The sequence below is a fragment of the Tupaia chinensis genome, unplaced genomic scaffold (assembly GCF_000334495.1).
Source record: "Tupaia chinensis unplaced genomic scaffold, TupChi_1.0 Scaffold000112_1, whole genome shotgun sequence".
Lineage (NCBI taxonomy): Eukaryota > Metazoa > Chordata > Mammalia > Scandentia > Tupaiidae > Tupaia > Tupaia belangeri.
In genome coordinates this window covers 724,986-736,970 of record NW_006159576.1, presented here as the reverse complement: position 1 = coordinate 736,970, position 11,985 = coordinate 724,986, and the positions used below count along the sequence as shown (strand labels likewise).

At 41.1% G+C, this 11,985-nt stretch overlaps 1 protein-coding gene across 1 annotated transcript in view; it reads right to left on the bottom strand.

Annotated features, from left to right (window-relative positions):
• Positions 1–11,979, bottom strand: part of TRMT1L (tRNA methyltransferase 1L) — a 47,350-nt gene extending 35,371 nt beyond the window's left edge. The window contains 4 exon segments of the mRNA XM_014586060.2: positions 1,139–1,252; positions 2,836–2,946; positions 8,934–9,080; positions 11,862–11,979. The gene's annotated coding sequence lies outside the window, so the exon portion shown is untranslated.
• Positions 11,980–11,985: the final 6 nt, after the last annotated feature.

The following is an 11,985-nucleotide window of genomic DNA, read 5'->3' as shown; positions in this document are numbered from 1 at the left end:
CTTTCCCTCATATCTCACATCCATTCCTTCAGCAGATCTTCTTGCTTCTACTTCTGTCGCATTTGCCTACTACTTTGAAGCCTGCTCACTAAAACAAAAACTATCATATCTTCACCAACTATCAAATCGCTAATGTGTCAAAGAACCCAACAGCTTAAGTACATAAGAGAATTCATACCCGTGAGTAAATCAAGAAATATCATGGTGATTAAGGTGTCTGTATCTCACAGGGCTGACTATGAGGTTAGAGTCCAGGATCCAGAGGCCCGAAAAATACACCAAACACATGTGTGTGTATTTCCAAAATCCTGAAAGGAGGGAGATGGAAGAGAAGGGATTATAGAGTGACTATCCCCCATGGGGGGTGCTTTCTCTCTCTCTCTCTCGCTCTCTTTGGTGAGCGCATGTACCCTCTGGCAAAAATTAAAAAACAAAAACAATGTTTGCTGAACTAAACTACTTGTTTCTTATGTATCTACTACCTATGAAGCTATATGTTTTTTTTGGTTTGTTTCTTTATTTTAGATTTTTGTCATGGGGCATGTGCACTCGCCAGAGAGAGACAGAGAAAATGAGAGGGAAAGTGAGAATTCATCCTCTGGGGGAATGGCCATGCCACAATCCACTCTTCTCCATTCTCTTCCTGGGATTTTGGGCATGTACACACACACCCCCAGTGTGATTTTCAAGCTGCTGTGTCCAACCCTCAAACCACAATTGGCCATGAGGGAGTCTAGCACCTTAATCACCATGTCACCTGCTGGCCCACTATATGGTCTTTTACTAAATACATTAAAAGGAGAAGTATTAAATTTCTTATTACTTTAAACTGAAAATACTTCATTATACTCCTGGCAGCTTGAAAATCACACTGGGTATGTGTGCATGTGTGCCCAAAATCCTGAGAGGAGAATGCAGGAGAAGAAACTATGGCATCGCCATTCCCCTGGGTGGGGGCTGATTTCTCACTTTCCCTCTCTGTGTTGAGAGCATGTGCCCTATGGCAAAAATCAATCAATCAATCAATAGTAAAGATGGCTATGGGGAAAAAAAGATTATGCACACAATAAAATTTCCAAACTGGTATCAAATGTTGAATTTCAGGTATATACATTTAAGCAAGAATGAAAATACTAACCTTCAAATTCAACTGAGACTTTCCAGTGTAAATTTTGAAGGTGACGACGAAGCTTATGGCTATTACAAGCTCGGAATTTTTCTTTAGGGCACAATGGACAAGCCTGTTTGTTTCCTTAAAAAGAAGAAAGAATCAATAATACAGACTATATTAGGTATTAAAGCCTGGATCCAACTCCAAAAGAAGTAAAGTGGCTTCCCTATGCTCCTCTCCCATTTCTTAGAAAACATCTTTCTTGATGTTAGGGAAAAATCATTACTCCTGACCCAGAAGTAGGCAGTTCACAATAATTGATGCAGCATATAATCGGTGTTTTTTTTTTAAACTCTCCTCTCAGTGGCTACCTGATGCCTTTGATGCCTTTGAGAACACAGAGATTAAGGAAGTGAAAAACTATATCCTTACAGCTAGACAAACTGCCATAAAGAGCATCATTCTGTACCTTGGACAAGGGAAAGGTCAGCAATTATCACATTGCACAGGGACAGGGACTGGACAGAGACCTTAAGTATCTGCTGTGGTGTTCCTCTACTTTTCTAACAGCAACTAAAACAGTCAGCATGTGTTGTTAGAAACATGGAAAAAGAAAGTAGAAGGGGTAGATGGGGTCAAATATAATTGTTATTCTGAGACTGGGGGTATGGTTAAAACCATTAATTCATACTATTAAATTCATAAGTTCTTTTTTTTTAAAATACGGTTGCTGACTTCTTTTTTTATAATTATTTCATTTAACTTTATTTATTTTAATTTGAACAGATGGGGACAGAGAGAGAGAGAGAGAGATGGAAAGTGATAAAGCAAGCAACCAGGTCCAGGACTTGAGCTGAGGTCAACCATGTGAGAGTCCAGTGCACTTAACCACCACTCCACCTGCTGGCCCTTCTTTATTACCATATTCCTGGGCCGGTCCTGAAACCTACCAAGTGAGGAAGCCGGATCCCACATGGCTGAATGTACGATTTGAATCCCAACCCTGGCAGCTTGAAAAACAAGCTGGCATGTGTGCCTGCATGCCTAAAGTCCCAACAGAATGAAGAAATGGAAGAGATGGGACTGTAATATGACCATGCCTCATTGTGGGAAAGGGTGCTGCCTCCCTTCCTTTGCACAAAGAAGACTGTCAAGTTGCTGAATAAAATTTATTTTGGGACCAACAGGTGGCATGGTGGTTAAGGCGCTGGATACTCACAAATGGCCGACCATGGTTCAAGTCCTGGACCTGGTGGTTTGCTTTCTCACTTTCCCTCTCTCTCTGTGTGTGTCTTTCTGGGCAAATTAAAATAAATGAATGGATAAGTAAAATAAAATAAAATAAAATTCATTTTACTACTACTGTTCTAGTTCAACAAGAAAAGACAAATCTAGTCTTAACAAACTGTTTTCATGAATTGACAGAAGACAAAGCACTAGAAATTAAGAAATAAAAGCAGGTAGCATGGTGGTTAAGGTGCTGGACTCCTGCATGGCCATTCATGTTTGAGTCCTGGACACAGCAGCTTGAAAATCATACCAGGCATGTATGTGTGCATGCCCCAAATCCCAAAGGGTGAATGAAGGAGAGGAGACTGTGGCATGGCCATTCTGCTGGTGGGCGATTTCTCACTTTATCTCTCCTTGTCTCTCTCCAGTGAGTGCAAAACCTAAAAAATAAAAAGAAGTAAAAGCAAACACAAAAACCCAAAACATGAAAATACCTGTATCAAGATTGTCTGAATTCAATGAACTGGTAAGGTCAAAATCCTCTTCATTTACAAAAGCTAACTTCTCAAGGTCAGCAAGCTGCCTTTGAATTGAGATGTGTCTTTCTGAAAGGAAATTTTAAGAGAAAATTATGCTTTAATAATTTGTACTCTTGTTCTATTTTTATTGGATCACATCCTATAGACGTTAACATGATTTCCTATAGTATAGTATCTTAGTATCTAGATGTGGAATCCTGTCACAACTCAGTTTACAAAGTGACAAGCGTGCCACAGAAGGCTAAAAGTTGGGGAACAAGCATCATTGTATAACTTGTCAGCTTTGAAATTTTATCTAATTAACTAGTTTAATTCTACAAAAATTGTACAAAATCTACACTGTACAAAATACTGAAGCAATATAAGACATGCTTCCTGGGGTCAGCAGGGGGCATGGTAGTTCAGCATTGGATTCCCACATGGCCAACTTCGAGTCCCAGACCTTGCAACCTGCTTTCTCTCTCTCTCTGTCTCTCTCTGGTAAGCACGTGTGCCCTATAGCAAAACTGAAAAAATAGCAAACTTTAATAAGGTAATTATTAAAAAAAAAAAAGGACATTATTTCCTGTCTTCAAAGAACTTCTAATCAGGCGGAAGAAATGAATATGCTAACTTCTATACAAATAGGATGAAATGAATACTAGAGGTAAAGGTAATACAATGAGTCATAAAGAGGAGGGGGGGTTCCTTTTTTTTTTTTCTTTTTAAACTAGAGAGTGCAGGTGCTTGCCAAAGAGAAAGAGAGAGAGAGAGAGACAGAGACAGAGAGAGGGAGAGGAGAAAGCACCCCCTATGGAGAATGGTCATGCTACCATCCCTTCTCTTTCACCTCTTCTACTTTTTGGATATGGGGCATACATGCACATGTGCCCAGTATGTTTTTCAAACTGCTGGACCCAGATTCAAAATTTGTGGTTGGTCATGTGGGATCTGGCTGCCTTAACTACCAGGTCACGGAGCCAGCTCCAAGAGGAGCCAGTAATCAATTCTAACAAGTGACTCTGAGAATACCTTTAATAAAGAAGTAGCTTTTGACTGGGATTTTAGGTTATCAATAGAATTTCTATCAGTAAAGAGGTGGAGACTGGCTTTGTAAATGAAAGTAACCTCATGAAAAAAGGTACGTGTAGTATGGTAGTTAAGGTGTTGGATCCCACATAGTTGACTCTGTGGTTTGAGTCTTGGACAGGGTGGCTTGAAAATCATGCCAGATGCATGTGTGTGAGTGCTCAAAATCTTGAGAAGATTAGAAAAGGGATTGCAGTATGACAATCCCTCCTGGGATTGTCACTTTCTCTTTCTTTGCAAGGGAACTTGCCCTATGACCAAAAAATCTTAACATGAGGTTGTCCTTACCCTATATTGCCTAAAATGTAATGTTTGGAGGGATGGTGTGGGTAGATGTAGCAAAAAATGTAGTCCAGGTAATGGAAGGCAGAAATTCTATGCAAGAAAGTTTGGACTTTATTCTGCAGGCAATTTTAAGTCCTTCCAGGGTTTTGAGGAAGTAAATAAAATTTAAACAAGTTTCAGGAGGTTATCTTTGGCAGTAGTACCAAGAATTAATAACAGAAGCAAGGGGACCAGCAAATGGCTAGACTCCCACATAGTTGACTGTGCTTCAAGTCTGGGCCTGGCGGACTATAACTAATGCCAGGGGGGTGTGCACACATGGCCAAAATCCCCAGAGGATGGAGGACAAGGGATTGTGGCATGGCCATTCACCCTGCAGTGGGGGGAGGGAATTTCTCTCTTTCTGTCTCTGTGTCTCTATCTCTCCGGCAAGAGCATGCACCTTGTAGGAAAAATTTCTCTCTCTCTCAAAAAAAAAAAAAAAAAAGGAAGCGAGAACATCAGTAATGAAAACGTACAGAAATAGAAGGCTAAACAAAGAATCTATAGAACTTAGGATGTAAGAAGTTAAGGGTGAAGACAAAATCTATAATGAATTTAAAAATCTGAGCTTACATAGTCGAGAATGATGGTACCATTAACTAAAGGAGAAAAAGGAGACCCTTTTGGCAGAAGAGAAAAAGAGAAAAGGAAATTTAATTTTTGACATAATGTGTCTGATCTACCACTGGTGAAATATTTAGATTATAATATTCAGGAGGCAGTTAAAATTTTATTTTTGGAGTTCAGGAGGGATTCTGGAGATATAAAAATATATATTAGTTGAAATTATGTACTTGAGTAAAGATGAAGAAAAAAATATTCTGAAAAAGCAGTGACTAGCCAAGATCCAGCCAAATGTACTTATGACTGATTTGAAATGACCAACCTGGGCCAGCCCCATCTCTCTGTGGCTGAGGGAGTCAGATCCCACATAGCTGGCTGCAGTTCAAACGCTGGCCCCAGTGTACACTTTCCCAAACTCCTCAGAGGAGGGAGGAACAGAAGAAAGAGGGTTGTGGGGTGGCCACAGTCCATCTGGGGTTGCTTTCTCTCCCTCTCCTTAGTGGGCACGCATGTCATCTGATTTAAGAAAAAAAAGGGACCAGCAGATGGTGTAATGGTTACATCACTGTAATCCCACATGGACAACTATGGTTTAAGTCCCAGATCCAGTGGACTGAAACTCACACTGGGCATGTGTGCATATGTACCCAAAATCCTGGGAGAAGAATGGAGGAGAAGGGGTTGTGGCATGGCCATCCCCCCTGAGGGATGATTTCTCACTTTCTGTCTCTGGGGCGCACATGTGCCCACCAGCAAAAATCTCTCTCTCTCTCTCAAAAAATAAAATTAGATCATCTAAAATTAATTTAAAATTGTGATTACCGGGCTGGCTCTGTGGTCTGGTGGTTAAATCAGCTGGATCCCACATGGCTAGCCACACCGTTTGAGTACTAGACCTTGTGGCTTGAGAAACATGCCCCAAATCCCGAAGGTGGGAGAAATGGAGGAATTGCTTTGTGACCATTCCCCACGAGGAGTGTTCTCTTGTCCTTTTCTTTCTCAGGCAAGGGCACGTACTCTCTAGCAGCAACAAAACTGAGTTATATATATTTTAATTCTAATGAACTTGAAGTTTCACACTAATTCGTTTTCAGGTTTCTCAAACACTATATGCTCTTTAAATTAAATACTTGTAAATTTTGGAATATATGAATTAGTCTTTCCCAGACATGTTTAAGATACTCTTGAGAAGGAGTGGGGGAATGCATTCCCCAGTGCTGCCGAACCCACTGCCGATTAACACAGATGGTATGGTCTGGGAATCAGGTATTTAAGTCTTCAGGTTTTAAATTTAAATTCTGTGAGTAGAAGCTATATGTAAGAGTTTGTAAGAGAAGTTGAGTAATAATAAATCAGGAAGGCCGATTCAGAAAGAATAAATGGTAAGGAGAATCAAGACCATGTAGAAGCCAAGGGAGAAGAGTCTATAAAAGAGAAAAGCTCAAAACTAAGTATCATAAACAGATGTCGAGATCAAGAAAAAGTCTACTGAGCTTAATGTGTAACAAGTCTCATGTGATTCTTAAGAAAGCAAGTTCAGGGGCCAGCAGGTACATGGGGGTTTAAAGCACTGGATTCCCACATGGCCCACAGTGGTTCCCGTCCTGGACCTGGTACCTTGCTTTCTCGCTTTCTCTTTCTCTGGACAAATTAAAAAATAATAATAACAAGAGGAATTAAACAAAAAGCAAGTTCAGCGAAGTGTTTGGGAATAGAAACTGGATTGGAAGAGAAAAAGAAATGGAAAGCCAATGTAGATTATTAATTCCTCAATGAGTTTGGCAGTATAAAGGAGATACATGGCATCATAACTTGCCTTTTCTTTCTTTTCTCCCAAATATGCAGATACCTGAACATAAGTGTATCCCTAAAGGAACATTTACACAGTGCACACTTGAATACGTAAAGAGGTGCTGATAGGTAAAGATAACCAAGGAAACAGAAGATGGGACAGGGTTAGCTCTGCAGACTGGTGCTTAAGGCAGCCTGGTATCACATGGCTGACTGCACAGTTGAGTCCTGGACCCAGCGGCCTGAGGAAACTGCCAGGTGTGTGCACACGCATGCCCAAATCCCTAAAGGGAGGAAGAGATGGAGGAGACGTTACTGCAGGTATGACCATTTCCCAAGAAGGGTGCTTTCTCCTCTCCCTGTTTATCTCTGGTGAGAATATGCATGCTTTAGCAAAAAAAAAAAAAAAAAAAAAAAAAAAAAAAAAAAAAAAAAAAAAAAAAAAAAAAAGACAAGATGATATGAACAAGCAAGCTTATATTGTAAGGTTATACAATTTAAAATGTAAACACTTTTAAATTCTATTTTTTTTAAAGAGTTTTTTGCCTCAGGGCGTGTACACTTGCCTGGGAAAAAGACATAGTGAGAGGGAAAGTGAGAGATCACTCCCCAGGGAGGATGGCCACGCTCCAATCCCTATCTCCTCTATTCTCCTCCTGGAATCCTGGGCATGCACGCACATGTGCTTGGCATGATTTTCAAGTCACCAGGCCTGGGACTTGAACTGTGGTCAGCCATGTGGGAGTCTAGTGATATAAGCCTGCTGGCCCTTAAAATTCATGACACTGCCACCTTTCTGCCTATTTCTCTCTGAGCCTATTTCTTTTTGTTTTTTAAGGAATTATTTAACTTATCTATTCGTTAATTTATTTTAATTTGACCAGAGAGAAGCAGAGGGAAAAGGAGAGGGGAAAAGTGAGAGAGCAAGCCACCAGGTCCAGGACTTGAACCCTAGACAGCCATGTGGGAGTGTCCAGCGCCTTAACCACAACGCCACCTGCTGGTCCCATCTCTAAGCCTATTTCTCCCTTAGTTCATTTGTTCATCCGTTTGTATAATTTGTGTACTTTTTTCTCTCCCCCATAAATAAGCAATAAGAAAGCAGAAATTCTGCATTATCGATCTTTTGATGGCTATATACCATGTGTACACCATAGGCATTAAGGTTCGTTATATAATTTTTAAAAGTTAATAGTTTTTCTGGATGCAATAGCATATTATGTTAATAATTTGGGAATACAATCCAGCATTATCAGACATCCCTGATCAAATTTATTAAAATTTTTTTTCATCTTATTTTTAAATGAAAAACAGAGAGCAACAAACATTATTAACTTCTAAATTAAGTATTGTTCAAATGGCTTATAATGATTTCTGTAAACAGCAAAAATAACTTTCTTGTTCATTTTATTACAGGGTATGTATGATTGCAGGAGAGAGAGACAGAGAAAGGGAAAGCAGCCCTGGCAGGATGGCAATGCCGGAATCCCCTCTCCTCCATTCTGCTCTGGGAATTGGGAGCAGGCATGAGTAAGCACACAGCTGGCATGTTTTTTAAGGTGCTTGCATTTGGGATTTGAACCACTCAGGTCAACCACGTGGAATCCAGCTGCCTTAACTATGCTGGCCCCACCAAAAAAAAAAAAAAAAAAAAAAAAATTAACTGCTAGTGGGTACATGCACTTGTCAAAGAGAGACAGAGACACAGAGCGAGAGAAAGAGAAAGCATCTCCCAATAAATCGTGGTCAGGCCAGGGGAATCCCTTTCCTCCATTTCTCCCGTTGAGATTTTGGGCATGCAGGTCCACATGCCCAAAATCCCATCCCACTGGAGTTGGGATTCGAACCATGTGGCCTGCCATGTGGGATTCAGTGTCTTTAATCAATTGGTTATAAGGCCAATCCTAAATTTCTTTAATGAAAAACTTTTATTTGCTAGGTCACACAGTAATATTAAGAAAATTAATCCCTGTGTACAAACCTACCTAATTTGTAACCATACATGCTTCCATAGTTCAAAGGTGTGTATGTGAAACAAGACAGACAGCACTGCATAATAATGTGATTATTAAAATTATTGTACTAAATAGCACAAAATAAGAAAAAAAGAGACTGTTAAGTTAGAAAACTGAAAATCCTGTGATCCACTATTAAAAGAAAGTTGACGATCTGACAAAAAATATATTTACAAACATCTTTGAAATCACTTTCTGGTTCAAGATTAGATTATCAGACAACATGTATTTAAAACACGTAACCTGCTTTTTGTAATACACTAATAATCTAAAAGTCAACAGGCAAACCTCTTATTAAATCAGGTGAGTCCAAGATGCTAGTAGGTACTTTAGTAGTTTCTTCTGTTACTTTTTCCTCAATTTTCAATTCTATTCCAGATAGGCCATCTTCATCTGGCCTAGTCAAGACTGACTTCAAAGAACTAGTTAGACCATCTAAAAATAATTTTTAAAATGTGATTATTGTTTTAGTTCTAACGAATTTCAGATAGCTCGATCATTACATATTTGCCTCAGGTTTCCACAGCAGTACACAATTTTCAAATGATATATTCGTAAATTTTGGAATAAATGAGTTAACTTTTTCTAAACCATGGATATTTTAATGGTGGGGAATGGGAGAAAGCATGCATTCCCTAAAGCTGCTGCACCATGTCTGGTTGATATAAACAGATACAACCTGGCCATGAAAGGAGATAGGGAGCACCCAAGCTGTTCTTTCTTCATCCTCGGTAGCTGTAGGTAATGGAATAACTGACCTGATTTGGCACCTACAGACTCTGTAATTACATGAGGAGGAGGGGACACACTTGTAGCAGACAAGTTCAGTCCTATTCTTAAATTTACCGTTAACAATTTGTATGTTGCTTTAACACTGCAAAATAATTCTACAAGAATGTAACTGTCCAAGTACTTCATAAACAGTAAACTGAAAACTGGCCCATAAGTAGGAAAAATAATGAATGAATTTAAGATAGGTCAACAATAAATCAGAAAGAGAAAAAGGTCAATTTATGGACCACAAAATAATTTGTTAAAAAGGACTTAATCATTAGTGACCAGCAGTTAGCGTAATGGGTGTGTTGCTGGACTCCCACATAGTCGACTGCGGTTCGCATCCCGGACCAGGTGGCTTAAAACTCACCCCAGGCACGTGTGTGCCCAAGATTCTGAGAGGAGAATGGAGGAAAAGGGATTGCAGCGTGGCCATCCCCCCTGGGGGGTGATTTCTCACTTTCTGTCTCTCTGTCTCTGTTTTTCTGGAGCGCACACGCGCCCTATAGCAAAAAAAAAAAAAAAAAAAAACCCTCCTCAAAAAAAAAAAAAAAAAGGACTTAATTGTTAAGTTTTCCTTAAACCTTACTTTTTAAAAAGTTCAGATCAGGGGCCAGCAGGTGGTATGACTGTTAAGATACTGGATTCCTACAGGACAGATAGTGGTTCAAGACCTGGACTGGTGTTATGCTACCACACTTTGATCACAATGTTTGATACTCCATTTTGCATTGCTTGACATATGTTACTCCATTCTGTACTGCTTGCAAGATGCTTGCCAAAAATATGTTAGGAAGGATATCTCCTTGTCTCCAGCTTGAGATAGACACCTGTAAAGCTGTCAGCCTAAGATATGATGTGCTGACACGGACTGAGATAAACACGTTAGAGACACACCCGAAATGGCCCATAATATCGAGGCCTTTCTGAACGCTCATCGGCTCATCAGAACCGATACTCGCTGCCGCACGAGCACTTCGAGAGCTGCTCCTCGCAGCCCAAGTCGCTGCTCCATTCGAGCACTTCGAGAGCTGCTCCTCGCAGCCCAAGTCGCTGCTCCATTCGCACTGACAAGCACTGACAACCGCTGCAGTCCCAAATCACTGCCTGGCTTGCCGAAGGGCCATCCTCGCCGACCAGATTCTCGCTGCATCGGCAGATAACAACATACACTAGTTCCTGCCCAGCCATCAGTGCTCGCCGTTTCACCACTCTACGCTCGATCAGCCTTGAGTTCGCCTTGGTGTCCCCTCGGTTCTCGAGTGTCCAGACCCGTGTCACGACCTCCTAGCTGCCAGCCTATGATAACGAGCTGCGCCCTCGTCGATTGCTAAATCTGTGAGTGTACCTGCTTGCTAATAAATGAATGTAAACCGCAGAATTGTGTAGGTCTCTCTCTGTGCGTAGGACGCTCGTCCCCGAACCATAAGCCGCTACTAGTTACGTCGCACCTCAAGGTTTCCGAGAATCCTGAATATAAATATAAAAAATAAAAGAAGATATTTGCGACAACTGGGCAGCTTGAAAGTCACGTCAGGCTCCTTGTGTTTGCCCAAAATCCCCAGAGGGAAAAGGAGAGATTGTGCGGTGGCCATCTCCCTTGTAGGCTGATTTCTCATTTTCCCTTTTCCGTCTCCCTAACACCGTTGCCCTATGCCAAAGACCTGAAAATGTTTAGAAGACCCTTAAGAAAGCTTAACTCATCAGTCTTTTAAACTGATATGAGTCCAACAAACCATCACTTAAGACAACATGCAAGTATATTCAGAAGCACAATAATATAGGCTATTGATTTTCAACAGTGGACTTCTGATGGAATAGAGTGCAAAACTCAATTGGTATTTTATGGTGGCGGAAGACATCCCTTATTTAGTCGCCTCTTTCCTGAACTATTCATCAACCTCGAATTCCTTTTGGAGAAAGTCGCTAAAAATGAAATAAGAAAAAATCATTTCTATGTATGTTCAGGCAGAAAAGCTAGTTGACGATAACGGTTTCTCAATCCGGAGCTAAGATCTACTGACACGAACAAGTTGCCTCGGTTACTATGTCACATTTGAAAGGACTTACTTTTAACCATGTTAGACCTGGTTGCGGGGGAAATTACCCAATGACCAATACGTGTAACTTCCTAATTTCGTACCAGAAAAACATGCCTTTTAACGACGAAGCCGTTAACCTCATTACTTCCTTCTATCTGCAGTACCCCGGCCTCCACACATCTTTCACCATGATGTCCTCTTTATAATAAAAATTATTTCTTCCATTCTGTACCCGATTTACCTGCTACACGGGTCCCTCCATCCTACCCCTCCCTCCATCTCTCTAAACCTGCATTTACCCATAAAGCCATCCCGGTGAAGAAGGGCCACCTCTACTCCCCAGCAAGGCGCCCTGTCTCGTTTCTCCTGCAGGAGAAAGATGTGGGCCTCCTGCACTTACTGCTTTCGGCCTCCTCAGGGGCAGAGGCTAGGGACGGGGATAGGGCCGGAACCTGGGCCGGGGCAGGGGCTGGGGCTGGAGTCGAGGCCGGCGTCGGAGCCGAGTCCGGGGCCAGGGGCGAATC